Below are 12,500 nucleotides of genomic sequence, written 5' to 3'. Positions count from 1 at the left end.
TATATATTATATATATATATGACATAGAATGTAAAAAGAGAGAGATTTTCTTTGTTCGTTCGAAACTATGATTGTTTCCCCTTTTATGTCAACACTGAGATTAGAGGGTCTGCGAGATCCGTTTGCTTTCCTATTCTGTCAATGCGTTTGATAAGCAAGCTCAAATCTTCATTTATGTTTTGGAAATCTGTCATCACATGTGATAAGACTTCTGCTTCGAGCGATCGAGTAGAGTACTTGTCTTTTTTTTTTTAACAGACTGGACTCATACGTCTATGTCTTTGTCAAAGCAACGTGCAGGATTTCACATTTTGTGAGTAAGATTTCGTAAAATTTCGAAGCTTCTGGAAGTATTTGTGCCAAAAACGTTTTGTGTCATCTCCTCAGTCCAGTTTTTGCAAGGGAAGAAGATTTCATTACATCTTAGAACCTCGAGGCGGTCAGATCTCTCTCTCTCTCTCTCTCTCTCTCTCTCTCTCTCTCTCTCTCTCTCTCTCCCACGACATCCTTGAGATTATATTAACTTAACATAAATTGGTCACTCGTAACTTGTGATAATTTCATATTTGATATTTCTTAGATTTTGTTTAGTGTTATTTAGTGTTTTTGTGGAATCTGAACAAACATTGTTTCGTAACGGTGCCTGGTTTTTGGTAAAGTGAAACAAGCCTGCAGCAAAGAAAGAAGTTGGTATACCAAGGTAAAGTGTGCTATATTTTTATTAGTTACAACTAATAACTAATAACTAATAACTAATAACTAATAACGGATAGGAACCGTGGTTAACTAATAACTGATAACAGACGGTTGTGAAGGTTTGGTAAAAACTGATGGTTACAATGTTTTGAGTGAAAAAGATTTACACTTTTACACATTGCGTATTTTTGTGTTTTGTGTTTGTTCCGTTGATTGTGCACTTGTTCATTTTCTTATCGAAGTGTGCCTTTTTATTTTATATTTTCATTTGAATTCACAATTTAATTGACTTATTTATTTTCATTGCTTAATCATTGCACATTTAATTAAATTTAACATTTGTGAATTAATTTGCATTTACTTAGAATTTTTTTCAAGTTTTATTATTGTTTAGCACTTGTGAATTAATTTCAAATTTTCAATTATTGCCTAACACTTTTGAATTTCAATTGAATTAATTTTCTTGAATTTTGTGATAAATTAATTTTGATTTAATTTTACTTATTTGATTCAAGATTAATTAAACTTTACTTTGTTTTCAAGTGACAGTAATTTTCCCTGATATTGTGAATTTTACTTATAAATTTTGAATTTAATAATAAATTTTTGTATTCAAAATTTTTATAAGTATTTCATTTCTAACCAGTATATTTGCATTTGATTATATTTATGTTAGGTAGAAACATAGAGTGGTAATTGATTTGCTTTCCTTCAATTTACTTGAAGTGACTTAGAACCATGGAAGTACTTAGACTTCTGAAATCAGGGAAATACTTAGACTTTTAAAGTTGTTGATGGAGTGATGCCCTTTGATTAATTCAATTACTTACAAGATTACCTCACACCTGTTTTGATGAACTTAGTCTGATTTTCTGCAATACTGGTAAGTTGTTAAGGGATCACTGTTGCCTTTAGAGTATTCAGTCGTTTAATACCTGTTATGAGGGTTCAGGTGTCTGGCTTTTGGTGAGGTAATAATTGATGAATGGTAACCAGATACATGGCACTTCGTAAAAATATATATATATATATATATATATATATATATATATATATATATATATATATATATATATATATATATATATATATATATCGAGAGAGAGAGAGAGCTGCAAGAAAATACAAGGAGACAAAGAACTCGTTGCTATTCTTAGAATAGTCCGACATTATGAAAGTTTTATGACGAGTGAGATTTCCAGATAGGAAACCCAATAAAAGCTTTTGTAAACTTAAAAATAGTTCTCTCTCTCTCTCTCTCTCTCTCTCTCTCTCTCTCTCTCTCTCTCTCTCTCTCTCTCGGAGATATTATATAAAAAATATTTGGAGAAAATAGTGGAAAAATATATACCGAAGAAGAAAAATAAACATCATTCATGCATACCAAGAGACAGAAGGATCTTGTTCCAGAAAAATCAGAAAGTGGAAAAAAGGTCTTGCAAAAAAAAAAAAAATGCATGGAAAGTTATAGAACTAAAAAGTAAGATAGAAAATGCAGAACAAAAGATTATACAATCAAAAGAAAATGAAAAACGGGACTTGGAAGAAAAAACCCTATTAAATATCAAGCAAAACCCAAACAAAATTATACTCATATGCGAAGAAGATGAATAAAGAAGAATAGAAAATAGGCCCTCTGAGAATTGAAGGGAGATTCAAAAAACGAAAATGAAAAAAAGGAAATTTGCAACATACTGGGGCAGAACGATATAGAGAGAATTCACCCCTAGAATAGATAATGAAGATAATGATATAGAAGTAAGGGATGAAAATAGTGAATATTTAGCTGACATAGATATTAATGAAGCTGATATTGTGACATGGCTATATTTAATGCAAATTAAAAATGGAGCTGCTGCAGGGCCTGATGGAATTCCTGCTATTTGTTAAAGAAAGTAGTTCATTCTATCGCAAAGCCACTTGCAATATTATTAAGACAAAGTGTAGATACAGGCAAGATTTATGATGAGCACAAATTAGCATATATTACCCCTACTTTCAAAAGTGGATCAAGACTAGAGGCAAGTAATTATTAAGGCCTGTGAGGTCTAACATCACATATTATGAAAGTGTATGAAAGGGTAATGAAGAAAAATATTATGAAAAAATTTAATAAAAAAATAATTTGTTTTTTTTTTTTTAATAAGACAACATGGTTTTTTTTTCGTACCCGGAAAAAGTACCACAAAACCCAACTGTTAGTCCACCGTGAGAACATATTCAAAAATATGAAAAGCGGAAATGAAAACAGATGTGGTTTATTTAGACCTTTGCAAAAGCTTTTGATAAAGTAGACCATAATATATTAGCGAAGAAAATTAGAAAACACAATATCGTGGATAAAGTAGGAAGATGGTTAAAAGAATTTTTACACAACAGAAAACAGATAGTTATTGCAACGACGAGAAATCGGATGAAAGTCAAGGTAATATCCGGTGTGCCGCAAGGTACGGTGTTAGCTGCAATACTGTTTGTTATATTATGATTGAAGACATGGACAATAATGTGAAGGATTCGGTAGTGAGTAGTTTCGCAGATGACACAAGAATAAGTAGAGAAATTACTTGTGATGAAGATAGGAACGCTCTACAAAGAGACCTTAACAAAGTATATGATTGGGCAGAGGTAAATAGGAATGGTATTTAACTCTGATAAATTTGAATCAATAATTATGGAGACAGAGAAAGAAAGCTATATGCATATAAGGGACCTAATTAATGAGACCAATCACAAATAAGGAAGCAGTTAAAGACCTTGGTGTGATGATGAATAGGAACATGTTATGCAATGATCAAATAGCAACTCTGTTGGCAAAATGTAAAGCAAAAATGGGAATGTTGTTAAGGCACTTCAAAACAAGAAAAGCTGAACACATGATTATGCTTTATAAAACATATGTTCGTAGTCCACTTGAATATTGCAATATGATATGGTACCCACACTATCAAAAGGATATTGCACAAATAGAGAGTGTACAAAGGTCCTTTACAGCTAGAATAGAAGAAGTTAAGGACCTAGACTACTGGGAAAGACTACAATTCTTAAAATTATATAGTCTAGAAAGGAGAAGAGAACGCTACATGATAATTCAGGCATGGAAACAGATAGAAGGAATAGCAGAAAATATCATGGAACTAAAAATATCAGAAAGAGCAAGCAGAGGTAGATTAATAGTGCCCAAAAACTATACCAGGAAAAAAATAAGGAAAGCACACAGGACATTAATCCACTACGCACCAGCATCGATAATGCAGCGTCTATTCAATGCGTTGCCAGCTCATCTGAGGAATATATCAGGAGTGAGCGTAGATGTGTTTAAGAATAAGCTCGACAAATATCTAAACTGCATCCCAGACCATCCAAGATTGGAAGATGCAAAATATACCGGAAGATGTACTAGCAACTCTCTGGTAGACATTTAGAGGTGGGCCTCACACTGAGGGACCTGGGGCAACCCGAACAAGATGTAAGGTCTGTAAGGTAAGGTCTCTCTCTCTCATCCTCGTCCCTACAAAGAGACCTGAACAAATATATGAATGGGCAGAGGTAAATAGGATGGTATTTAACTCTGATAAATTTGAATCAATAAATTATGGAGATAAAGAAGGATGCAGTGAAAGATCTTGGTGTGATGTTGAATAGGAACATGTTATTCAATGATCAAATAGCAATACTATTGGCAGAATGCAAAGCAAAAATGGGAATGTTGTTACGGCACTTCAAAACAAGAAAAGCCGAACACATGATTATGCTTTATAAAACGTTTGTACGTAGTCCACTTGAATATTGCAATATGATATGGTACCCACACGACCAAAGGGATATTGCGCAAATAGAGAGTGTACAAAGGTCTTTTACAGCTAGAATAGAAGTTAAGAATCTCGACTACTGGGAAAGACTACAATTTTTAAAATTATAGTCTAGAAAGGAGAAGAAAACGTTACATGATAATACAGGCGTGGAACAGATAGGAGGAATTACCGAAGACATCATGGAGCTAAAAATATCAGAAAGAGCAAGAAGAGGTAGATTGACAGTGCCCAAAACTATACCAGGAAAACTAAGGAAAGCACCACCATCGATAATGCAGCGTCTATTCAGTGCGTTGCCAGCTCACCCGAGGAACATATCAGGAGTGAGCATAGATGTGTTTAAGAATAGGCTCGACAAATATCTGAGCTGCATCCCAGATCATCCAAGATTGGAAGATGCAAAATATACCGGAAGATGCATTAGCAATTCTCTGGTAGAAATTAGAGGTGCCTCACACTGAGGGACCTGGGGCAACCCGAACGAGCTGTAAGGTCTGTAAGGTAAGGTCGCTCTCTCTCTCTCTCTCTCTCTCTCTCTCTCTCTCTCTATAGAAAGTCATATGGTCATTTCCCAATCTTATAGAAACTCATTGAAAAGGCATTTTCCATTAAGTATCGAATCCGATTCACAGTTTCACCTGAATTTCAAAACTCTAAGATCGTTTTTCCTAACTGTGCAAGTTCAGTAACACGGTCAAATATAGCCTTGCTTATAAAGGAGCCCCTTTATTATTTGTTTTCATTTCCTCTGTGATTTTTTTCCCGTCTCCTGCTCCTTTCATGTTAAGACGTCACTTCTTCTTTTTTAATTTATTTTTTGTATTTACCCTTTACGGAAACGGGATTCAAAGTATTTGATGGCACCTATACATTTTTAGTTTTATGTAAAAGAAAACTGTTGAGATGGCTGTTCATGTGTTCGTCTGCACTTTTTCTGCCCAACCTCAGATCTAAAATACTACTGAGGCTAGAGGGCTGCAAATTGATGTGGTGATCATCCACCCTCCAATCATCAAACATACCAAAACGCAGCCCTCTAACCTGGGTAGTTTTTATTATATTTAAGGTTAAAGTTAGCCATAATCGCGCGCTTGGCACCACTATAGGGACACAGCTGAGAGTTTCATGGGCAGTGGCTGAGAGTTTCATGCAGCATTATGCGCTGTACAGAAAACTCGATTGCGCTGAAGAAACCTCGAGGCATATTTTGCTTTGAAAATTCTGATCATTATTTCTGGTGTTTCATGTGACCACTTCCTCTCTTTATTTGATCATCTCTGTATTTAATCCTATGTCCATTGCATAGTTATTATATCATAAACTGCTTTTGTTTCTATGGCAAAGTTTCTCTCTTTTGTTTTTAATAAAATGTGAATAACTGCATTGTTTACTTAATATAATTTAGAAAGATGCTTATTGGTGGATTTGTCGTGACATGTGAACGGAAAGGTCAGATCTGTCCCTTATTAGGTAGAATTTTTCCAAGAAAAATCTTGCCTTATTTATTGATAGTACAGTGGGGCTCAAATCTCATGCGACATGATTCTTTTTATATCGTCCATATTCTCAGACTCAACGTGACGTTGCCAAGTAGTGCTATTATTTTTCTTTTTATATTTGTAATGTCATTCATGTCGAAAAGTTTGCGAATTCACAGCTAGCCTTATTTTCCTTATGGTTAAATAGATATGATCCCTTTTTGCATCGGTATAATTCTTAATTTGTGTGATTTGAATTGATTTTTTTTTTTATCTTTACGTTGCAGTTCAAAGTGCGGTGTGATAAGGTTAGCGGTGCCAGCAATTAAAGCACACTTGACATGCTCCTCGGACTGGTCAACATAACCACGTCTGCAGCATTATGACAGTGGACCTAATAAGCTCAACAGTCATAACGACAATTTCAAAGTAGGAATATTAAAACAAGTTTCATTTTAATGTTGAAGTTTTCGGCTGCGTTGAAGCTGCCTGTATGTTGGAAAATGTTTTATAGGCCTAAAAAAATAATCTAAGCCATCTGAGATGTAATCTGTTACTAATTAATTTATTTGTAGAGATTACCTGTTCTTTGAGGAATATGAATTACAACCAGTTTTCTTTGAATGTTGAAGTTTCAGTCTGTGTTTAAGCTGTCTGTATGTTGCAAAATGATTTGCAGGCCTATAAAAATAATCTAAGCTTTCTGAGATGTAATCTTTACTAATGTTTTTTATTTGTAGAGATTACCTGTTCTTTGAAGAATAAAAGATGATGATGATTTTGGTTATATGGAGAAGATGGCTATTAATCGAAATATCATCAGTATTAATATCAAGGCATATGGAACACTTGTTTTTCAACTGGTTTACAATATTATTTTCTTAAAAGTCCTTCTGCTCGCTTTTGGTGTATAATTTTTTCTTTCATAAGTTAACTTGAAGTGCAAGAATGTGTTGGTAACCTCATTTGCTTTCTGGCCTGAAATTGTTAATATAGAGATGTGAATGTTAAGTGTAAAGTAAAGAAATCTAACATCTAGGCCTATAGGAATAATATCTTGGCTTTGACAAATAGGCGAATATTTGTTAGTACGCTATCATTTTTTGAAATATTTAAGGAAGATAACGAACAATTATGTAGGAAAATCCAAAAATTCCTTTAACACATTATAAAGTAAATGTTTTCAAGATAATTTGATGGGCGCTACTCATTATAGACCTACTTATATACCAGGTGGCTGTTGTTGCACCGACACTAATATTACATCACACATGCTCCCCTCACACGTTGGTAACGGTGGTCGCATTCTACTTTTTATATACATATTTACATTTTTTCAGCGTTGAGGGTAAAAGCAATCAAATAGGACTATTTAAAATTTTATGTTTGCTTTGGAAGCATTATTAATGTTACGAAAATTTATTTCGTTTTTTTTAAATTTATTTATATAACATTTGAACTGAGGTTTGATGGCGACTTCGTTTTGGTCAAATGCTTCAGCAATGAGAGAAAGAAAGTTTTGAAAATGTTTCGTAAGAGTTTTTCTGAAATTTGGCTACACTTGAGATTTTCTTAGAATTTTCAAATATATGACAGATTTCACTCTTATGAAACATATTATGGGCCTATTGTATGCGATAATCGCGTTTTCGCATTAAAATAGTAGATAAATATGGAGCATGCTAGTTGCCAGTTAGTGAATTTTGAACGAAATCCTATGGAGTCATGTCGCATGAGATTTGAGCATCACTGTGCATGCACAATGCAGAGCCTCACCTGAATACAGTCAGATTCATAGTTAGCATTATGAATCTTTTAATCAAACCTTTTTAGGGAACTCCATACGGGTTAGTACCATCAGCACACCCCATGCGGTGAACTGTTGGCATTACTTGGGGTTCCTTGCAGCATCTATTTGGCCCTTAGCTGCAATTGCTTTCATTCCTCTTACTGTACCTAAATAGATATTCTCTTTCTTCCATCTTGCCTTCCTATCTCTCCTAACAATTGATTCATAGTGCTCTTGCAGGTTTTTTTCCTCCTGTTACACCTCTCAAACCTTTCTATTTCACTCTATTTCAAAGCTGGATACGCGTGTGTAGGACGGACGTGCTGGAGTCTCTCTCGCATTTTTTCACCAAAAAAAGAAGGTTTTTTCGGTCTCGGTGATTATACCTCTGATAATAGGCAATGTGATAATAGAGTCTCTTAAGTAATGCCTGGCGTGTAAGCTGGAGAGTGTTGTGTAATTGCAGGTATATTAATATGTGTTCAGCTCCAATCAGTGCCTTCGAAATATTTCAAATTACAGCTATTCGAGGCCTATTGGTCCTGGGAAATGGGTAGAAGAGACCAGTGTATGTGCTAGTGCTTGGCCCTCCCTTTACCACAAAAATGTCATCCAACCAACCTCCAACCACTGTGTAAGTGACCCAGACACCTACCAATGCCTGTGCCCCACACACAAGTACCTTCTCACAAACAATTGACTTTACTTTAAACATTACCAGTCAAACTATTCCAACGTCAAGCCAGGAGCCTCCCATGAAAAACTTGTCCCCTCACATTAAAATACTGTATTTCACTAAGTAGCTAAGGACCTGTTTGTTGGAAATCTACGCTGATGACCCTTACAATCTGCCTCCAAAGAGGCCTGTAGAGCTAAGCCTACCTGCTGTGTACTATACAGCAGAAAATACCTTCTAAACAGCAAAATCCCTCTAAGAAAAGATTGAAAAAATTTCAGCAAAAAATTGAGGAAACAAATAAATTTTCATGAATCTGCAACGTGATCAAAGGATTACAGGAATCAGTCAATCTTAAAAACTGTGAAAACAAATATCCCTCACGGATCTTGGATGCAATCAAAGGAGTGCAGGCATCAATAGACAATCATACACCAAGCCACCAGACTCCTTTGAATGTGGCATCTATTATTCCCTCGCCTCCAAGGAATACGGGAGAAGTGGGAATTAGTATCTCACCCTCAGATGAAGTGCCCACATCATTTATAGACCTTTCGGAGGGGACTGATGGACTCTCAACCTCCTCTCCCTCCCCACTGCCTCCGGTGGAAGATAGGTCGCCAGTGACAATTAGCAGCCTTCATGAGTCTCCTGACCCTATCTCTCTCCCAAAATCCCCCATCATGGATGATGAGAGTGATCATAAGGGGTCTGGCTGCTGCCAGACTCAAGCAAGTAGAAAGAAAGAAAAGAACTTCTCGTTTCCTTGCTAGACTGAAGCCCAACAATCGTGATTCACCTCGCCCGTAACCTGAGAAGAGATGCCATGTTGTGATTCACAATCTGCGCTCATCGGTGAAGCTAGACACCATAGTGAAGAGAGTCAAGTTTCTCATGGGCTCCGACACCCCCCATCTCCCACGAACTCCCATGCAAAATTAAACATGAAGTGGCTTACAGGGTTACCTGCCTATTCCAACACTTCATTGTTCTCAAAGGCAAGAATTTTGGTTCTAATATAAAAGTCAAGATAGACCCTAACTCAGACCAACCCCCATCTCCTCCCCAATAGGGGAACTTACAGACACCCCAAGCTGGGTCACTTCCACCTCCCACGGCGAGTGACTGCCCACCCACACGCTCCTCCCTCTCCCCACCATTGGTTAACCCCTCATCCACCCAAATGATCCGTTTTTTCATCTCCCATCTTCGTGAGTTGCCATGGTTACATTAGATATAATCTCTTGGAATACTTTTGGCATCAAGCAGAACATTCCTCTCCTAAACATGTTCTACAAAAACTTCATTGCATTGCAAGAAACGCTCCTCTGGCCACATGACTGTGTCATCTACTATTCAGTACATGAAGACTTCAGAGCTTTCTCAACCTCATCAATGCAAGTTTCAGATCAAATCATAGTCAGTTGCCCGAAAGGGGGCCTTTCTTTCCTGTGGCATAAATCATTACACAATATGATAAATGTGATGACCTACAGGAGTGACAGATTACTGGGGCTTCAAGTGACAGTAAGGGACTTTAAGATTAAGATCCTAATAATTGATGTTTATATACCCTGGGAAAATAACAATGCTTTTGATCGATACTGCATGATCCTAAGTGAGTTACACAGTACTATTTACGATTCTCCTTCTGATTATATTTGCATAATCTGGGACCCTAATTGTCACACCACAAAAAATTTTGTAACGAACTTGCTTCTGTCAAAATCATGCTTTCCAAATTACCGATGTAATGCTTCTCCCTCCCTCTTCCTATTCCATGTCCAAAATAGTATGGACACAATTACAACCTCCTGGCTGCACCACTACATCACGTCTCCAAACTTCATGCTTCTATTGTGACCTGCAACATTTGCTAAGATCACATCCCTTTACAGGTGCCATTCAGTACCCCATCCCTCCCTACCATGAACCCCCTTAACTTTTCACCCACTAGCTGTAAACTGGGATTTTGAAAACCAGCAGAAAACCAGATACTGTAGGGTGACCACGGAAACCAAGTTGTAGTCAATAGTTCAACCGGCAGATGCCTTACTTTGTACTAACACAAAATGTAAAAATTACCACCACAGGAGAGATCTGAAAGAATTCTATTTGAACATAATTTTTGCTACGCTTGCTTCCAGCAGGGCTACCTTTAGATTTTTTCAAAGCAACTTGTGTAATATACTGGCAGGAATGAGTTGGTTAAAGATCTGTATAGTACACATCCACGAGAAATTGTTTTTACTGCTAAGGCAAAATGGTAGCCCAAGGGAAGGACACATTGCATTTCTAATGAGACAGGCGAGAGTGCAGTTCAAAAAAACTTCAAACTTGGTTTTAAGCACTGCAGATTAAATGAAAAGCAACTAAGAGTGGATGCAATGTCTAGAAATTTAGAATTTGGTGATTATCCTCATCTTTGGAAAGACATCCAATCCCTAATTCCAAAAACTAAAAAGCTATCTCAAGTATATGGGGCAATCACTTCAGTAATATCCTGAATTGCATAAATGATCAAGACTCCAAAAGGGATGTAGGTAACCTCCTTACTGATAACATTCAATTTCATTTCGCAGATCGTATTACGCCAGGTATCATCAGTGATGCCATAAACAACCTACCTAATAATAAGCCACCTGGCTGCGATGGTCTTCCTGCAGGAGCTCTCAAATTCTGCCACCTGATAATTTGCATTTTGCTAGCTGCCATATTCAATGCATGCATAATTCACCAACTTCTTCCAGACTCCCTACTCTTAGTTCACTTGATACCATTAACCAGAAACAAGCTTAAGGATGCAGCTGAGCCTGTCAGTTACTGCCAGATTTCAAACATTACGATCTCGTTGGAGATACTTGAGTCAATTCTTCTAGTGAGGCTTCTCCCCATTCTACACACCACTGACAACCAATTTGGATTTAAAGCAAACCACTCAACCAACACCTGCCTTTCCATACTGAAAAAATTGCTGAACTACTACCTATCATTAGCCTCTCCTGTTTTCCTGTTTTGTAGATGTGAAAAAAAAACATTAAACAGAGTAAACTACCAGAAGCTCTTCCTGAAGCTGCAAAAAAGAGACAGACCTCTATGTTTAATTGGCATTTTATATTGCTGGTTTGCCACAGAAATTCTGTGTCAAATGGGGTAACGTATTGCCGTACACCTTCAGTTCCCTAAACTGAACTCACTCCCTATTGGATGCACTGTCAACGAAACAGCTATAAACAACCTCTGTAATACCAATGATATGGATCTGATTTCCATATCAGTGCAAGGTCTCCAGCAACTCATTGACACTTGCGGCCAATATGCAGCGGAATTTGATATCCTATACATGCTGCTGCTCCCTAGATCGCTTAAGCATATTGCAGAACCACAAATATTATTCAGAAATCATCGGCTGCAAATCGTGCACATATTTTCGTATTTGGGTCACATAATCATATTAGACAACCTAAAAGATACAGCAGACATAGAACAGAGGGGTCATAAACTATGTGCAGCTGGCAACGTGTTTGCAAGGAGGTTTGCCTTCTGATAACGAGGCATGAAACTACTGCTCTTCCACTGATATTGCTACAGTATCTATGGGTGTTCCCTATGGACAAGCTATACCCGAGAGACCATGAGATGTATCACTGTTGTTTACAATGATATTTTGGGATGCCTCACTAACACTCCTCGCTACCACTCCACCAAACAGATATTCACGTAAAACCGCTTGGACAGTTTGAAAATCATTGTAAGGGGAGCAATGTCCAGTCTAATAACCCGAGTGAGAAACAGCAGCAACTCACTCATACAAAGTATCCTCAGTAGTGAGCCAAGAAGTTCAACACCATTCTGACCCCGTACATCCCTGATACCTACAGCTTGAAGTCATTGGTCGAATTCCTGGAAGCCCTATGAGTAACAGTTGCCAAAGGATGTATCACTTCAATGGATGTGGAGTCCTTGTTTACCAACTTTCCCGTCGATAAGACCATTCAAATGATCTTGGACAAGGTATATAGGGACCCTGATACACCACACTTAAACAT

Source organism: Macrobrachium nipponense, chromosome 3, assembly GCF_015104395.2.
Source record: "Macrobrachium nipponense isolate FS-2020 chromosome 3, ASM1510439v2, whole genome shotgun sequence".
NCBI classification, from domain to species: domain Eukaryota; kingdom Metazoa; phylum Arthropoda; class Malacostraca; order Decapoda; family Palaemonidae; genus Macrobrachium; species Macrobrachium nipponense.
This window is presented reverse-complemented; position numbering follows the sequence as displayed.